The following is a 16,634-nucleotide window of genomic DNA, read 5'->3' as shown; positions in this document are numbered from 1 at the left end:
TATATATATGAATGAGAAACCAGATTGAAAGGTTTTAATAAATGTTATTTTTTTGTTCAAAATAAATTACTTCCAGTTAAAAACCAACTGTTGTGTACTGTTTATACTACACTGATGGAACTAGGAACAAGCTATATTGAAATCGACCAGGTAATGCAATATTGAAATATAACTCTCAGTTAGCATTTCAATACATATCGCGATGTTTTAGTGAAGGTTATATATAGGAATGAACATCTGTTGAAACTATTTCACTATAATTTACTTTCCATTAAAATTTACATTTGAAATGTGTCATGATTAAATTTTAAGATAGAGTAATAAAAATAATCTAAGATGACGTACCTCTGCTAAGTAAGCATCATCGAATAGTTTATTAATAATGCAAATATTAAACTGGGGTTGGGCAATGTAATATTAATACAGGTGTTCAATGAAATATGAACGCAATGCCTTCGCTATTTGTAAGAGAATGTGAATGAAAAGTTACGGATTAAATGATCGAAACATATCTACTGTGACGATGGGATGTCAACATGTTTGGTATGTTATATTAAAAACATCCAGCCTTACATGTGAATTGATCCATATGTGGCAGACAGACATATGTCTATTTCTATGTCAATTCTCGTGATAAGAATGTAGATTTTGTACGTACATGCCAAATGTAACGTGATATACCTTTGTAGTAAAATGATATTAATTAAAGTGTTCAAAGTTATGATGCAATATGCAAGAAAGATTACGTAAGTGTAGACGTTATGTATATACATATATCAATGTATTTGTACAGTGCATATCGGCTCCATAGCTCAGTTGGTTAGAGCGCCAGTCTAGTAAACTGGAGGTCGAGGGTTCGACTCCCTCTGGAGCCTCTTCTTTTATAAATATCATGATATATATAGGAATCATATTGCAATACAGATCTTATGATGTATCGTATACCGATCTTAGATTGACAAATATTTTGCTCACGAAACTACCTATCTCAATAGATTCATTTAGAGTGTTATATAAGTTATAATGTATTTACTGATTCTCAGATCTGACATTTTTATAAAGTGTATAATTTTTAAATGGTTAGATCAGTCTTTAACGGCGCAACACGGACACCAACAGGTAGGAGTCGTGATTTCTTGTAAAATGACAATTCACATTTTCATGGAATAAGAAGCGTTTGTGAAATGAGAGGCTCCAGTTTACTAGACTGGCGCTCTAACCAACTGAGCTATGGAGCCGATAAATCACCTGAAATGATTATAGTTCAGTCAACACGTGTTTCCCTCAGGACTGTTTATAGAGATGTATATCTCCTTATCAGTTAGCTAGGTTCAGTCAGAAACAGATATATATCATTAAGAAGTCAATAGAGATTATATATATTATATAAACATATATATCTAACATATTCTTTTATAAACATAATGAAATATCAGGCATAATTCATATTAGAGGTTTGATCAGCCAATAACAGTACAATCTGTACAATCATTGTACATCAACTGGTAGGATTCTAGTTCTAGTTACTGATAAACGGTAATTCTATATTCAGCCAACAATAATGCATTTTCACATCTTCAATGGAATAAGAATCATTTATAAAATAAGAGGCTCCAGAGGGAGTCGAACCCTCGACCTCCAGTTTACTAGACTGGCGCTCTAACCAACTGAGCTATGGAGCCGTTATTAACCGTTTTAATCTACACGATATTAAACAACACTTACAAATACATAGGTTTATATACACTTTCATATCAATATCCGCATGTTTATTAGATAGAAACAGTAGAAAAGATAATTGTAATATGTAATGGTAAAACAACATATAACGTACAACAAGCTATTTACATGTATATATGTGTACAACTGGTCACTACTGTACACAAATAAATACTTGTCCCTTATCACTTTCCTAAACGCTGTTTAGAAGACGACGAAAATGGATTTAGGACAAACTTAAACGACTGATGGCGAATGAAATATTAATTGACTAGAAACAATTTGAATTCATCAAAAGATGAATATATTTACAAAAAAAAAAAAGGAATAAACACCACATAATTGCATAATCATTACGTGATAAGTGTGCTTAAATCTTTCATTGATTGGAAATCGTTTACAAAATTCAGGCTCCAGAGGGAGTCGAACCCTCAACCTCCAGTTTACTAGACTGGCGCTATGGAGCCCATATCTTTATGATACATAAAGTTTCTTGAATCTTGAAATAATATCCGTTTTCCTTCCGGCTACCTTTGTTGATATATATATATCAAAATCTGTACATGTACATCTATCTATTGGTATACCCTTATCGGGCTAGTAAAAGCATACCGGTGTGTTATAAACCTTTTATCTAGGACATACAGCGGTTTAGCTCTTTCTCTGCCAATAGTGATATGCATTGCTATGTCACGCTTATTTGAATTATAATTTAATATATATTGTCCTGCACACGTACAATAAGTTATTGTGTTCAATTATTAGGCTTAAAAGTTCTGTCTAGTTTTAAGAATAATACCCTCACCACCTCCTAAATGTACAAACTTAGCCAATGTAGAACTGAGCGATGTCTTACGCTACGTAAATTGTCTTATTTAACGGTAACAATATCTAAACTAAGGGTTTATCAGATTGTTATAACAGTTACACGGCAGAATAGATACATAGTTGTGAACTATACTGGAGCTCATGAAAAGAACGTCCATATAACAACAAGAAAGCATCGCCATGTTAACAGAATCACACCAGAAACACAAAATTTTATGTATCTTTTTCATGAATCCCAAACTTGGATTCATAAAACTGTCTTGAAAACAGTCTTGCTGCTGCTGTGATCCAGAAACGTTTGTCGTAAAAGGATGTTAAAAACTGAATCCATGTTGCTGCTGCTGTCGCTGGGCGGGTGGGGGACACCGGAGCCTGGTACCACATACCGGGACGGGTGGGGGACACCGGAACCTGGTACCACAGAACTGGGCGGATGGGGGACACCGGAACCTGGTACCAAATACTAGGACGGGTGGAAGACACCGGAATCTGGTACCACAGACCTTGTATCACAGAACTAGGCGGGTGGGGGACACCGGAGCCTGGTACCACATACCGGGACGGGTGGGGGACACCGGAACCTGGTACCACAGAACTGGGCGGATGGGGGACACCGGAACCTGGTACCAAATACTAGGACGGGTGGAAGACACCGGAATCTGGTACCACAGACCTTGTATCACAGAACTAGGCGGGTGGGGGACACCGGAACCTGGTACCACAGAACTGGGCTGGTGGGGGACACCGGAACCTGGTACCACATACCGGGACGGGTGGGGGACACCGGAACCTTGTATCACAGAACAGGGCGAGTGGGGGACACCGGAACCTGGTACCACAGAACTGGGCGGGTTGGGGACCCCGGAACCTGGTACCACAGAACTGGGCTGGTGGGGGACACCGGAACCTGGTACCACATACTGGAGCGGATGGGGGTGACGGAGTTATAACAAAAACATCTGTGTGGTCGTTAAAGGTGCTGTGCATTTTTAAATAACACTTTCTATGAAATTGTATCATCATTGTATCAAACTATTACACTTTTTCAAACAAGTAGTTTTCAATTTAGTGAAGATTTAAGCAGAAAAATCTTCACCAAAAAGAAAACACAATTGCGATGTTTGAATTTTACCCGGGGTCTATCACTTAGTTTCTGTTAGACCTAGTCTTGCAACACTTGATTGTAAAATGATTTCACATCTCATCTACTACTCTAGTGATCATTGAAGTCTTAGAATATCTCGATTTAAAATAAAATCCAATAAATAAATAGCATATTTTCAATATTTGACATCAATTTCACTTCAACCAGTTGAGCAATATAGACCCTCTGGGGCTCTTGTTCATAGACGGCATTCTGAAACTAAATTGTCCTGAACGAGGCTCTATCAGATTTTGAAATCCCACGTTTGGGCCGACGCTAATGTTAAATCTCCATATTGCCTTCAACTTATTTTTGTAACAGATTCTAAGCATTCTACGAAATGTCAGACGAAAACGCACTTGAGTATTTTCGATAGATTGCAAGCTTTTTTCTTTGTTTTTGTTTTCACCACTTTTTAAAAAATAAGAGGCTCCAGAGGGAGTCGAACCCTCCAGTTTACTAGACTGGCGCTCTAACCAACTGAGCTAAGGAGCCGATAAATCTTATATCGTACACGTGCCATGTAGATAATAAGTGATGCACGTTTTTAATCATTAGTTTCCCGGGGTAATTGTACTACATTTTCACGTACACCGTATGTATCTATGTATACTGTATATCTTTATCAGTAGTATTAAAAAGAAATGAAAAGATAAACAAACGCTACATGTTGTTGTATTTGTCTCACAGCGGACAATATAAACATGCAACTGCAAGTTTATTTATTTATTTATTCTCGAAAATACGATAAGTCGTTCAAGTAACAATAATCTCATCAACATTGGAACAAATTTCCATACAAATAAACTGTCTATTAGAGGATTTTCAATACAACACGACAGAAATACAACGCAACAGAAATACAGAAATACAACACAACAGAAATACAACAGAAATTCAACACAACAGAAATACAGAAATAAAACACAACAAAAATACAACATAACAGAAATACAACACAACAGAAATACAAAAATACAACACAACAGAAACACAACACAACAGAAATTCAACACAACAGAAATACAACATAACAGAAATACAACATAACAAAAATACAATAGAAATACAACACAACAGAAATACAACACAACAGAAATACAACACAACAGAAATTCAACACAACAGAAATACAAAAATACAACAGAAATACAACACAACAGAAATACAAAAATACAACACAACAGAAATACAACATAACAAAAATACAACAGAAATACAACACAACAGAAATACAACACAACAGAAATACAAAAATACAACACAACAGAAACACAACACAACATAAATTCAACACAACAGAAATACAACATAACAGAAATACAACATAACAAAAATACAATAGAAATACAACACAACAGAAATACAACACAACAGAAATACAGAAATACAACAGAAATACAACATAACAGAAATACAACAATACAGAAATACAACAGAAATATAACACAACAGAAATACAACACAACAGAAATACAACACAAAAAAATACAACACAACAGAAATACAAAAATACAACACAACAGAAATACAGAAATACAACACAACAGAAATACAGAAATACAACAGAAATACAACATAACAGAAATACAACACTACAGAAATATAACACAACAGAAATACAACACAACAGAAATAAAACACAAAAAAATACAACACAACAGAAATACAAAAATACAACACAACAGAAATACAGAAATACAACACAACAGAAATGCAGAAATACAACACAACAGAAATGCAAAAAATTACAATAAATATACATATGAATGAATTACGTAGAAGCAATCTTCAGAAAACAACACATAGTTAAGCGTTCTTTAGATATGTGCAGTTGAGTTTCAAGTAACAAAATTCATAGTTGAATTCAAAGATGAATTTTATCTTGTAATAACATATGGAGGTGCTCTTTATAATTTCCATATTTTGAAATGTATCTATTTGTTATATATTAGTTAATTTCGTAAGTACGATTACATATGATAATAACTTCAATTTCCCAAGAGAAAATGGTGATCATCACTAACATTTTACGGGAGAAGACGGTGATCATCACTAACATTTTACGGGAGAAGGTGGGGATCATCACTAACATTTTACGGGAGAAGACAGTGATCATCACTAACATTTTACGGGAGAAGACGGTCATCATCACTAACATTTTACGCGAGAAGACGGTCATCATCACTAACATTTTACGGGAGAAGACGGTGATCATCACTAACATTTTACGGGAGAAGACGGTGATCATCACTAACATTTTACGGGAGAAGACGGTGATCATCACTAACATTTTACGGGAGAAGACGGTGATCATCACTAACATTTTACGGGAGAAGACGGTGATCATCACTAACATTTTACGGGAGAAGGTGGGGATCATCACTAACATTTTACGGGAGAAGGTGGGGATCATCACTAACATTTTACGGGAGAAGACGGTCATCATCACTAACATTTTACGGGAGAAGGTGGGGATCATCACTAACATTTTACGGGAGAAGGTGGGGATCATCACTAACATTTTACGGGAGAAGACGGTGATCATCACTAACATTTTACGGGAGAAGACGGTCATCATCACTAACATTTTACGGGAGAAGACGGTGAACATCACTAACATTTTACGGGAGAAGACGGTGAACATCACTAACATTTTACGAGAGAAGGTGGGGATCATCACTAACATTTTACGGGAGAAGGTGGGGATCATCACTAACATTTTACGGGAGAAGACGGTAATCATCACTAATATTTTACGGGAGAAGACGGTGATCATCACTAACATTTTACGGGAGAAGACGGTGATCATCACTAACATTTTACGGGAGAAGACGGTGAACATCACTAACATTTTACGAGAGAAGGTGGGGATCATCACTAACATTTTACGGGAGAAGGTGGGGATCATCACTAACATTTTACGGGAGAAGACGGTAATCATCACTAACATTTTACGGGAGAAGACGGTGATCATCACTAACATTTTACGGGAGAAGACGGTGAACATCACTAACATTTTACGAGAGAAGACGGTGAACATCACTAACATTTTACGGGAGAAGACGGTGATCATCACTAACATTTTACGAGAGAAGGTGGGGATCATCACTAACATTTTACGGGAGAAGGTGGGGATCATCACTAACATTTTACGGGAGAAGGTGGGGATCATCACTAACATTTTACGGGAGAAGACGGTGAACATCACTAACATTTTACGAGAGAAGACGGTGATCATCACTAACATTTTACGAGAGAAGGTGGGGATCATCACTAACATTTTACGGGAGAAGACGGTGATCATCACTAACATTTTACGGGAGAAGACGGTGAACATCACTAACATTTTACGAGAGAAGGTGGGGATCATCACTAACATTTTACGGGAGAAGGTGGGGATCATCACTAACATTTTACGGGAGAAGGTGGGGATCATCACTAACATTTTACGGGAGAAGGTGGGGATCATCACTAACATTTTACGGGAGAAGGTGGGGATCATCACTAACATTTTACGGGAGAAGGTGGGGATCATCACTAACATTTTACGGGAGAAGGTGGGGATCATCACTAACATTTTACGGGAGAAGACGGTAATCATCACTAACATTTTACGGGAGAAGACGGTGAACATCACTAACATTTTACGAGAGAAGACGGTGAACATCACTAACATTTTACGGGAGAAGACGGTGATCATCACTAACATTTTACGAGAGAAGGTGGGGATCATCACTAACATTTTACGGGAGAAGGTGGGGATCATCACTAACATTTTACGGGAGAAGGTGGGGATCATCACTAACATTTTACGGGAGAAGACGGTGAACATCACTAACATTTTACGAGAGAAGACGGTGATCATCACTAACATTTTACGAGAGAAGGTGGGGATCATCACTAACATTTTACGGGAGAAGACGGTGATCATCACTAACATTTTACGGGAGAAGGTGGGGATCATCACTAACATTTTACGGGAGAAGGTGGGGATCATCACTAACATTTTACGGGAGAAGACGGTGATCATCACTAACATTTTACGGGAGAAGACGGTGATCATCACTAACATTTTACGGGAGAAGACGGTGAACATCACTAACATTTTACGAGAGAAGGTGGGGATCATCACTAACATTTTACGGGTGAAGGTGGGGATCATCACTAACATTTTACGGGAGAAGACGGTAATCATCACTAACATTTTACGGGAGAAGACGGTGATCATCACTAACATTTTACGGGAGAAGACGGTGATCATCACTAACATTTTACGGGAGAAGACGGTGAACATCACTAACATTTTACGAGAGAAGGTGGGGATCATCACTAACATTTTACGGGAGAAGGTGGGGATCATCACTAACATTATACGGGAGAAGACGGTAATCATCACTAACATTTTACGGGAGAAGACGGTGATCATCACTAACATTTTACGGGAGAAGACGGTGAACATCACTAACATTTTACGAGAGAAGACGGTGAACATCACTAACATTTTACGGGAGAAGACGGTGATCATCACTAACATTTTACGAGAGAAGGTGGGGATCATCACTAACATTTTACGGGAGAAGGTGGGGATCATCACTAACATTTTACGGGAGAAGGTGGGGATCATCACTAACATTTTACGGGAGAAGACGGTGAACATCACTAACATTTTACGAGAGAAGACGGTGATCATCACTAACATTTTACGAGAGAAGGTGGGGATCATCACTAACATTTTACGGGAGAAGACAGTGATCATCACTAACATTTTACGAGAGAAGGTGGGGATCATCACTAACATTTTACGGGAGAAGGTGGGGATCATCACTAACATTTTACGGGAGAAGGTGGGGATCATCACTAACATTTTACGGGAGAAGGTGGGGATCATCACTAACATTTTACGGGAGAAGACGGTAATCATCACTAACATTTTACGGGAGAAGACGGTGATCATCACTAACATTTTACGGGAGAAGACGGTGAACATCACTAACATTTTACGAGAGAAGGTGGGGATCATCACTAACATTTTACGGGAGAAGGTGGGGATCATCACTAACATTTTACGCGAGAAGACGGTAATATCATCACTAACATTTTACGGGAGAAGACGGTAATCATCACTAACATTTTACGGGAGAAGACGGTAATCATCACTAACATTTTACGGGAGAAGACGGTGAACATCACTAACATTTTACGGGAGAAGACGGTGATCATCACTAACATTTTACGGGAGAAGACGGTAATCATCACTAACATTTTACGAGAGAAGGTGGGGATCATCACTAACATTTTACAGGAGAAGACGGTGATCATCACTAACATTTTACGAGAGAAGGTGGGGATCATCACTAACATTTTACGGGAGAAGGTGGGGATCATCACTAACATTTTACGGGAGAAGGTGGGGATCATCACTAACATTTTACGCGAGAAGACGGTCATCATCACTAACATTTTACGGGAGAAGACGGTAATCATCACTAACATTTTACGAGAGAAGACAGTGATCATCACTAACATTTTACGGGAGAAGACGGTGATCATCACTAACATTTTACGGGAGAAGACGGTCATCACCACTAACATTTTACGGGAGAAGACAGTGATCATCACTAACATTTTACGGGAGAAGACGGTGATCATCACTAACATTTTACGGGAGAAGACAGTGATCATCACTAACATTTTAAGGGAGAAGACGGTCATCATCACTAACATTTTACGGGAGAAGACAGTGATCATCACTCATTTTACTAACATTTTACGGGAGAAGACGGTGAACATCATTTTACATCATCTAACATTTTACGGGAGAAGACGGTGATCATCACTAACATTTTACGGGAGAAGACAGTGATCATCACTAACATTTTACGGGAGAAGATCATCACTAACATTTTAAGGGAGAAGACAGTGATCATCACTAACATTTTACGGGAGAAGACGGTGATCATCACTAACATTTTACGGGAGAAGACGGTGAATCATCACTAACATTTTACGAGAGAAGACGGTGATCATCACTAACATTTTACGCGAGAAGACGGTGATCATCACTAACATTTTACGGGAGAAGACGGTTATCATCACTAACATTTTACGGGAGAAGACGGTATCATCACTAACATTTTACGGGAGAAGACGGTGAACATCATCATTTTACTAACATTTTACGGGAGAAGGTGGTGAACATCACTAACATTTTACGAGAGAAGGTGGGGATCATCACTAACATTTTACGGGAGAAGGTGGGGATCATCACTAACATTTTACGCGAGAAGACGGTAATATCATCACCAGCATTTTACGGGAGAAGACGGTAATCATCACTAACATTTTACGGGAGAAGACGGTAATCATCACTAACATTTTACGAGAGAAGGTGGGGATCATCACTAACATTTTACGAGAGAAGGTGGGGATCATCACTAACATTTTACGAGAGAAGGTGGGGATCATCACTAACATTTTACGGGAGAAGGTGGGGATCATCACTAACATTTTACGGGAGAAGGTGGGGATCATCACTAACATTTTACGGGAGAAGGTGGGGATCATCACTAACATTTTACGGGAGAAGACGGTAATCATCACTAACATTTTACGGGAGAAGACGGTGATCATCACTAACATTTTACGGGAGAAGACGGTGAACATCACTAACATTTTACGAGAGAAGGTGGGGATCATCACTAACATTTTACGGGAGAAGGTGGGGATCATCACTAACATTTTACGCGAGAAGACGGTAATATCATCACTAACATTTTACGGGAGAAGACGGTAATCATCACTAACATTTTACGGGAGAAGACGGTAATCATCACTAACATTTTACGGGAGAAGACGGTGAACATCACTAACATTTTACGGGAGAAGACGGTGATCATCACTAACATTTTACGGGAGAAGACGGTAATCATCACTAACATTTTACGAGAGAAGGTGGGGATCATCACTAACATTTTACAGGAGAAGACGGTGATCATCACTAACATTTTACGAGAGAAGGTGGGGATCATCACTAACATTTTACGGGAGAAGGTGGGGATCATCACTAACATTTTACGCGAGAAGACGGTCATCATCACTAACATTTTACGGGAGAAGACGGTAATCATCACTAACATTTTACGAGAGAAGACAGTGATCATCACTAACATTTTACGGGAGAAGACGGTGATCATCACTAACATTTTACGGGAGAAGACGGTCATCACCACTAACATTTTACGGGAGAAGACAGTGATCATCACTAACATTTTACGGGAGAAGACGGTGATCATCACTAACATTTTACGGGAGAAGACAGTGATCATCACTAACATTTTAAGGGAGAAGACGGTCATCATCACTAACATTTTACGGGAGAAGACAGTGATCATCACTAACATTTTACGGGAGAAGACAGTGATCATCACTAACATTTTAAGGGAGAAGACGGTGAACATCACTAACATTTTACGGGAGAAGACAGTGATCATCACTAACATTTTACGGGAGAAGGTGGGGATCATCACTAACATTTTACGGGAGAAGACGGTGATCATCACTAACATTTTACGGGAGAAGACGGTGATCATCACTAACATTTTACGGGAGAAGACGGTGAACATCACTAACATTTTACGAGAGAAGGTGGGGATCATCACTAACATTTTACGGGAGAAGGTGGGGATCATCACTAACATTTTACGTGATCATCACTAACATTTTACGGGAGAAGACGGTAATCATCACTAACATTTTACGGGAGAAGACGGTAATCATCACTAACATTTTACGCGAGAAGACGGTAATATCATCACTAACATTTTACGGGAGAAGACGGTGAACATCACTAACATTTTACGAGAGAAGACGGTGATCATCACTAACATTTTACGGGAGAAGGTGGGGATCATCACTAACATTTTACGGGAGAAGACGGTCATCACTAACATTTTACGAGCATCACTAACATTTTACGAGAGAAGGTGGGGATCATCACTAACATTTTACGGGAGAAGACGGTGATCATCACTAACATTTTACGGGAGAAGACAGTGATCATCACTAACATTTTACGTGAGAAGACGGTGATCATCACTAACATTTTACGGGAGAAGACGGTAATCATCACTAACATTTTACGGGAGAAGACGGTGATCATCACTAACATTTTACGGGAGAAGACGGTGAACATCACTAACATTTTACGAGAGAAGGTGGGGATCATCACTAACATTTTACGGGAGAAGGTGGGGATCATCACTAACATTTTACGCGAGAAGACGGTAATATCATCACTAACATTTTACGGGAGAAGACGGTAATCATCACTAACATTTTACGGGAGAAGACGGTAATCATCACTAACATTTTACGGGAGAAGACGGTGAACATCACTAACATTTTACGGGAGAAGACGGTGATCATCACTAACATTTTACGGGAGAAGACGGTAATCATCACTAACATTTTACGAGAGAAGGTGGGGATCATCACTAACATTTTACAGGAGAAGACGGTGATCATCACTAACATTTTACGAGAGAAGGTGGGGATCATCACTAACATTTTACGGGAGAAGGTGGGGATCATCACTAACATTTTACGGGAGAAGGTGGGGATCATCACTAACATTTTACGCGAGAAGACGGTCATCATCACTAACATTTTACGGGAGAAGACGGTAATCATCACTAACATTTTACGAGAGAAGACAGTGATCATCACTAACATTTTACGGGAGAAGACGGTGATCATCACTAACATTTTACGGGAGAAGACGGTCATCACCACTAACATTTTACGGGAGAAGACAGTGATCATCACTAACATTTTACGGGAGAAGACGGTGATCATCACTAACATTTTACGGGAGAAGACAGTGATCATCACTAACATTTTAAGGGAGAAGACAGTGATCATCACTAACATTTTACGAGAGAAGGTGGGGATCATCACTAACATTTTAAGGGAGAAGACTGTCATCATCACTAACATTTTACGGGAGAAGACAGTGATCATCACTAACATTTTACGGGAGAAGACAGTGATCATCACTAACATTTTAAGGGAGAAGACGGTGAACATCACTAACATTTTACGGGAGAAGACAGTGATCATCACTAACATTTTACGGGAGAAGGTGGGGATCATCACTAACATTTTACGGGAGAAGACGGTGATCATCACTAACATTTTACGGGAGAAGACAGTGATCATCACTAACATTTTACGGGAGAAGGTGGGGATCATCACTAACATTTTACGGGAGAAGACAGTGATCATCACTAACATTTTACGAGAGAAGGTGGGGATCATCACTAACATTTTACGAGAGAAGGTGGGGATCATCACTAACATTTTACGGGAGAAGACGGTGATCATCACTAACATTTTACGAGAGAAGACGGTGATCATCACTAACATTTTACGGGAGAAGACGGGGATCATCACTAACATTTTACGGGAGAAGACGGTAATCATCACTAACATTTTACGGGAGAAGACGGTGATCATCACTAACATTTTACGGGAGAAGACGGTGAACATCACTAACATTTTACGAGAGAAGGTGGGGATCATCACTAACATTTTACGGGAGAAGGTGGGGATCATCAGTAACATTTTACTCGAGAAGGTGGTATTATCATCACTAACATTTTACGGGAGAAGACGGTAATCATCACTAACATTTTACGGGAGAAGACGGTAATCATCACTAACATTTTACGGGAGAAGACGGTGATCATCACTAACATTTTACGGGAGAAGACGGTAATCATCACTAACATTTTACGGGAGAAGACGGTAATCATCACTAACATTTTACGAGAGAAGGTGGGGATCATCACTAACATTTTACAGGAGAAGACGGTGATCATCACTAACATTTTACGAGAGAAGGTGGGGATCATCACTAACATTTTACGGGAGAAGGTGGGGATCATCACTAACATTTTACGGGAGAAGGTGGGGATCATCACTAACATTTTACGCGAGAAGACGGTCATCATCACTAACATTTTACGGGAGAAGACGGTAATCATCACTAACATTTTACGAGAGAAGACAGTGATCATCACTAACATTTTACGGGAGAAGACGGTGATCATCACTAACATTTTACGGGAGAAGACGGTCATCACCACTAACATTTTACGGGAGAAGACAGTGATCATCACTAACATTTTACGGGAGAAGACGGTGATCATCACTAACATTTTACGGGAGAAGACAGTGATCATCACTAACATTTTAAGGGAGAAGACGGTCATCATCACTAACATTTTACGGGAGAAGACAGTGATCATCACTAACATTTTACGGGAGAAGACAGTGATCATCACTAACATTTTAAGGGAGAAGACGGTGAACATCACTAACATTTTACGGGAGAAGACAGTGATCATCACTAACATTTTACGGGAGAAGGTGGGGATCATCACTAACATTTTACGGGAGAAGACGGTGATCATCACTAACATTTTACGGGAGAAGACAGTGATCATCACTAACATTTTACGATCATCACTAACATTTTACGGGAGAAGACAGTGATCATCACTAACATTTTACGGGAGAAGACGGTGATCATCACTAACATTTTACGGGAGAAGACGGTGAACATCACTAACATTTTACGAGAGAAGGTGGGGATCATCACTAACATTTTACGGGAGAAGGTGGGGATCATCACTAACATTTTACGCGAGAAGACGGTAATATCATCACTAACATTTTACGGGAGAAGACGGTAATCATCACTAACATTTTACGGGAGAAGACGGTAATCATCACTAACATTTTACGGGAGAAGACGGTGAACATCACTAACATTTTACGGGAGAAGACGGTGATCATCACTAACATTTTACGGGAGAAGACGGTAATCATCACTAACATTTTACGAGAGAAGGTGGGGATCATCACTAACATTTTACAGGAGAAGACGGTGATCATCACTAACATTTTACGAGAGAAGGTGGGGATCATCACTAACATTTTACGGGAGAAGGTGGGGATCATCACTAACATTTTACGGGAGAAGGTGGGGATCATCACTAACATTTTACGCGAGAAGACGGTCATCATCACTAACATTTTACGGGAGAAGACGGTCATCATCACTAACATTTTAAGGGAGAAGACGGTGATCATCACTAACATTTTACGAAAGAAGACGGTGATCATCACTAACATTTTACGGGAGAAGACAGTGATCATCACTAACATTTTACGCGAGAAGACGGTGATCATCACTAACATTTTACGAGAGAAGACAGTGATCATCACTAACATTTTACGGGAGAAGACGGTGATCATCACTAACATTTTACGGGAGAAGACGGTCATCACCACTAACATTTTACGGGAGAAGACAGTGATCATCACTAACATTTTACGGGAGAAGACGGTGATCATCACTAACATTTTACGGGAGAAGACAGTGATCATCACTAACATTTTAAGGGAGAAGACGGTCATCATCACTAACATTTTACGGGAGAAGACAGTGATCATCACTAACATTTTACGGGAGAAGACAGTGATCATCACTAACATTTTAAGGGAGAAGACGGTGAACATCACTAACATTTTACGGGAGAAGACAGTGATCATCACTAACATTTTACGGGAGAAGGTGGGGATCATCACTAACATTTTACGGGAGAAGACGGTGATCATCACTAACATTTTACGGGAGAAGACAGTGATCATCACTAACATTTTACGGGAGAAGGTGGGGATCATCACTAACATTTTACGGGAGAAGGTGGGGATCATCACTAACATTTTACGGGAGAAGACAGTGATCATCACTAACATTTTACGGGAGAAGACGGTGATCATCACTAACATTTTACGGGAGAAGACGGTGAACATCACTAACATTTTACGGGAGAAGACGGTCATCACCACTAACATTTTACGGGAGAAGACGGTGAACATCACTAACATTTTACGAGAGAAGGTGGGGATCATCACTAACATTTTACGGGAGAAGACAGTGATCATCACTAACATTTTACGGGAGAAGACGGTCATCATCACTAACATTTTACGGGAGAAGACGGTGAACATCACTAACATTTTACGAGAGAAGGTGGGGATCATCACTAACATTTTACGGGAGAAGACGGTCATCATCACTAACATTTTACGGGAGAAGACGGTGAACATCACTAACATTTTACGGGAGAAGACGGTGAACATCACTAACATTTTACGAGAGAAGGTGGGGATCATCACTAACATTTTACGGGAGAAGGTGGGGATCATCACTAACATTTTACGGGAGAAGACGGTAATATCATCACTAACATTTTACGGGAGAAGACAGTGATCATCACTAACATTTTACGAGAGAAGACGGTGATCATCACTAACATTTTACGGGAGAAGACGGTGATCATCCCTAACATTTTTCGAGAGAAGACGGTGATCATCACTAACATTTTACGAGAGAAGACGGTCATCACCACTAACATTTTAAGGGAGAAGACGGTGATCATCACTAACATTTTACGGGAGAAGACGGTGATCATCACTAACATTTTACGGGAGAAGACGGTGATCATCACTAACATTTTACGGGAGAAGACGGTGATCATCACTAACATTTTAAGGGAGAAGACGGTGATCATCACTAACATTTTACGAAAGAAGACGGTGATCATCACTAACATTTCAGTGGAGAAAACAATAGTACTTACTGACATTTTACGGGAAAATACGGTATGATCTCATTTGTGTATTAGCGAATAAATTATGTTTACATCACATGATAGTACAATTAGCAAAATCAAGACAACGTTGGCATTGCTCGTCTTCAGATATTAAAATATCTAGACAATACCTGAGAGCTGTTGGTCATTTTAACAAGGTCACTTGTCTTTTCTGTTTGTGTCAAGGTTTTGAGTTTTAAATAGGTTTACCTGGTCTT

At 39.1% G+C, this 16,634-nt stretch overlaps 2 non-coding genes across 2 annotated transcripts; one reads left to right on the top strand and one right to left on the bottom strand.

Annotated features, from left to right (window-relative positions):
- Nucleotides 1–801: 801 nt before the first annotated feature.
- Trnat-agu (transfer RNA threonine (anticodon AGU)) lies at nt 802–875 on the top strand. Its single transcript has one exon. It is a non-coding gene; the product is annotated as a tRNA-Thr (tRNA).
- Nucleotides 876–1,608: 733 nt separating this feature from the next.
- Nucleotides 1,609–1,682, bottom strand: Trnat-agu (transfer RNA threonine (anticodon AGU)). Its single transcript has one exon. It is a non-coding gene; the product is annotated as a tRNA-Thr (tRNA).
- Between the last annotated feature and the right edge of the window lie 14,952 nt (nt 1,683–16,634).

This window comes from Ylistrum balloti, unplaced genomic scaffold, assembly GCF_031769215.1.
Source record: "Ylistrum balloti isolate Yb309-2 unplaced genomic scaffold, AGI_CSIRO_Ybal_v1 Utg371012, whole genome shotgun sequence".
NCBI classification, from domain to species: Eukaryota; Metazoa; Mollusca; class Bivalvia; order Pectinida; family Pectinidae; genus Ylistrum; species Ylistrum balloti.
This window is presented reverse-complemented; position numbering and strand designations above follow the sequence as displayed.